The sequence below is a fragment of the Oryctolagus cuniculus genome, chromosome X (assembly GCF_051225735.1).
Source record: "Oryctolagus cuniculus isolate XC-2025 breed Fujian yellow rabbit chromosome X, ASM5122573v1, whole genome shotgun sequence".
NCBI lineage: Eukaryota > Metazoa > Chordata > Mammalia > Lagomorpha > Leporidae > Oryctolagus > Oryctolagus cuniculus.
Genome location: NC_142888.1, coordinates 123156250 through 123159927, shown reverse-complemented (window position 1 = coordinate 123159927; position 3678 = coordinate 123156250). Strand labels below are relative to the sequence as shown.

Genomic DNA, 3678 nt, shown 5'->3' with positions numbered 1-3678 from the left:
TAAATCAGCATCCTATATTCAAATGTTGACAACTGTCCAGATGCCCATCTAGGTTCTGTTTTATTCTTATGTGGTAGTTTGGGGCACTAATAATTGCCTCTAAGTTTATTCTTTTTGATTTTGTGCCCAACCTTCACTTTCCCTCAGGCCTTATTTTTTCCTTCCCAACAGCTAATTTTGTGTTCCATTTGTATGACCCACAGGTCCATCAAATCAGTATGTCCAGAGCAAGTACAAACTTTAACTCAGCTTTCTACAAGACCTCCTCTTCTTTCTCTGTTCTTTATTTGGTGACTGGGTACTACTGACAATTATTTAATTAAGTCTCACTGGAATATTTGAAAAGCTTGCTCTGTGTATACTGCCTCATTAAAATCTTCAAAACCTCCCAATTGTTAACATGAAAATATTAAAACTCTTTATCCTGGTAGCTAATATTCTAAAAATTTCATACCAAACAACTTCTCCAATCTTATTTTCTATTTATATACTTCACATACTCAATGTTCCAGCCCAACTGAGTTCACAGCTCTTTTCCATTAACTTCCTACATATTACCCTCCCTAACTTTGCTAATACTGGAGAAGCTGAGATTCTTCTTAGATCCAATTTTACATGTCCAAATCTTACTACTGTTGCAGACCCAACTCAAACCCTTAAATGCTATTTTGTATTTATGCTGACTACACAGCCAAGAAATGTAGGTTAGAGTTGCTTTTGTGGCTGTTGTGGCCCATGGCGACCTCTAGTGGCCAGTACTTCTCAGATCATCCACTAGTGAAGTCAATAATGCCAAACTAAGGAAACAAACTGAAATCTGAGGATAATTTTTCCATTTGTGTAATAAGAAATTATGTCATGAAAATATAAAATTAACTTATGCAACATATTGATCAGGACCTGTTAAGATCATGGTTTTGCAAAGTATTCAGATAAACTATGAATTTGTTACTGGTATATCAGAGAGATTCAAATCTTTAATGAAATGGGCAATGGACTTAAAACAAAAGTTTATGGGTGGCATTGTGGTGAAGTGGGTTAAGCTGCCGCCTGCAGTGCCGGCATGGATGCTCCACTTCCAATCCAGCTCTCTGCTAATGTGCCTGGGAAGGCAGCAGAGGACAGATCAACTGATTGGGTTCCTGTACCTGCATGGGAGATCCAGAAGATGCTCTTGGCTCCTGACTTCAACCTGGCCCAGTCCTGGTCATTGCTGCCATTTGGGGACTGAACTATTGGATAGAATACCATTCTATCTCTTTATATATCTCTGCCTTTCAAATAAATAAATAAATCTTGAAGGTCGGTGCCCTCCTCCTCTGCACCACCATCCTGACTTTCTCACTCCTATCCTCAGGGGATGTCCCCCTTCCAGATCAACCTCAACCCGCTCAAGGAGCCCCTTGGCTTCATCAAGATCTTTGAGTGGATTGTCTCTATCCTTACTTTTGCCACCTGTGGATGTTTTAAGGGCAGAACAGAGGTTCTAGTGAATTGTCCTCCTCAAGTTACTGACAATAAAACTATTACAGCTAGTTTTGGTTATCCTTTCAGATTGAATCAGGAATCATTTCAGGCATCTCCAAGTGTAAATGTGTGTAGTGTAAGTTGGGAAAGTCATGTTCTCATAGGAGATTACACTTCCTCGGCACAGTTCTGTGTTACGTTTGCAGTCTTTGTGTTCTTGTACTGCATTGCTGCCCTTCTGCTGTATGTTGGTTACACGAACCTATATTGAGATAGTTGCAAACTTCCCATGGTTGACTTTGTTATTACTCTTGTTGCCAACTTTTTGTGGTTGGTGAGCACTTCAACCTGGGCTAAAGCTCTTATGAATATTAAAGTATCCACTAGGCACAGTAGTGTTCAGGAACTTCTGCCTTGTGAACAGCAGGACGTGCATTGTTACTTTGGTTCTGTGACTAATATGGGATCCCTGAACATATCTGTGATCTTTGGCTTTCTGAACATGATACTCTGGGGAGGAAGTGTGTGGTTTGTATACAAGGAGACCAGTTTGAACAGTCAATAAAATACTGCCCACGGCCAAGGAAGTGTTCAACCTCTTGCTGCAATATAATTAAAGGGAGAAAGGCACTGTAGGAAATGTCTGTCTTGCTATAACTTGTTGCCAACATCTTGAGAAGCATTATTGGTTTCTAATAAAAGTAATGGCTTTTTCAATAAATTGGTGATTTTTAAATTTTGCTGCTTTTTTTTTTGACAGGCAGAGTGGACAGTGAGAGAGAGAGAGAGAGACAGAGAGAAAGGTCTTCCTTTTTGCCGTTGGTTCACCCTCCAATGGCCGCTGCAGCCGGCGCACCGCGCTGATCCAATGGCAGGAGCCAGGTACTTCTCCTGGTCTCCCATGGGGTGCAGGGCCCAAGCACTTGGGCCATCCTCCACTGCACTTCCCTGGCCACAGCAGAGAGCTGGCCTGGAAGAGGGGCAACCGGGACAGAATCCGGTGCCCCGACCGGGACTAGAACCTAGGGTGCCGGCGCCGCAAGGCGGAGGGTTAGCCTAGTGAGCCGCGGCGCCGGTCAAATTTTGCTGCTTGTTACATAAATCCTGTGCCTTTCTTAGAAATATGTAAGATATAAATGTATTCTCACATGTAAATTTTAAATTTCAGGGGCCTATTACGAGATAATACACATTTGTAAATGAGCAGTAAGTTGTTTGTTTTCTTTTTCTTTCTTTTTTTTTTTTTTTTAGGTGCCAGGTTTTTATTTCTCCAGTGTTACAAAATTAGTCCTCTTCAACAATCCTAACTTTACATTCTTTCAATCATTTTTTTAGGCCTTTTGTATGGAAGGGTTGTATACAAGAGGTACAAAGACAGCTTTGCAGATACATATCTGTACACAATGTAATAGAAAGACACAGTCAGGAACTTGTAAGGATGCTATGGGGTGTATCCCCCAAAATCCATTTGTTGAAGCCCTAATCACTGGTACTTCAGAATGCGACTGTGTTTGGATATAGGCTTTTAGAGCGGAGATGAAGTTGAAATGGGGTTGTTAGGGTGGGCACTAATCCAATAGGACTGGTGGCCTTATAGAAAGGGGTGATAAGACGCAGAGACACACACACAGAGTGTTTACACCTTAAGTCTTAACGTGTATCTTCATTCATAAAATTATATTATGAAATCATAATAGGAAGAAAGCTACTGTAAGTTTGTACAGATCACATGCTTGAGACCTGTTTTTGTTTAAGAAAGCCAAAAAGATAACAAAGAAAAAAAGTAAAAAAAGCAAAGAAATATTTCACTGGAAACAATTTTGAAATCTATGCATACCAGAAGTCTTCAAAAACTTTTTGGAAAATTCATATTAACGAAAAATCTATGGTTATATTTAAAAATTGTTTGCACCAAAATAAATATTTTAATTCCATTTCAACAAACTTTTTGAAGAACTCTCATATAAAGATTCCATATCAGATTATCAGATGGTAGAATAATTTGAAAACTTGTTTTAGACATTCATAATTCATTCCTAATTGCTTAACTGTATAACCTGTGCCGTTTATATTTTTTCCTAGTACTCTGCATATTTTGTATCAAATTTAAACAATTATAATTAAATAAATAAGTCTTTACATGCTCATGCTTTGTTATCTGTCTCACTCTTCTAGTCTCTAGGCTCCATGAAGGATTTGTCTGACCTGTTC

At 39.2% G+C, this 3678-nt stretch overlaps 1 pseudogene; it reads left to right on the top strand.

Moving 5' to 3' along the window:
• The first annotated feature begins 1360 nt into the window (after positions 1 to 1360).
• On the top strand, positions 1361 to 2080 carry LOC100351103 (synaptophysin-like protein 1 pseudogene; annotated as a pseudogene).
• Positions 2081 to 3678: the final 1598 nt, after the last annotated feature.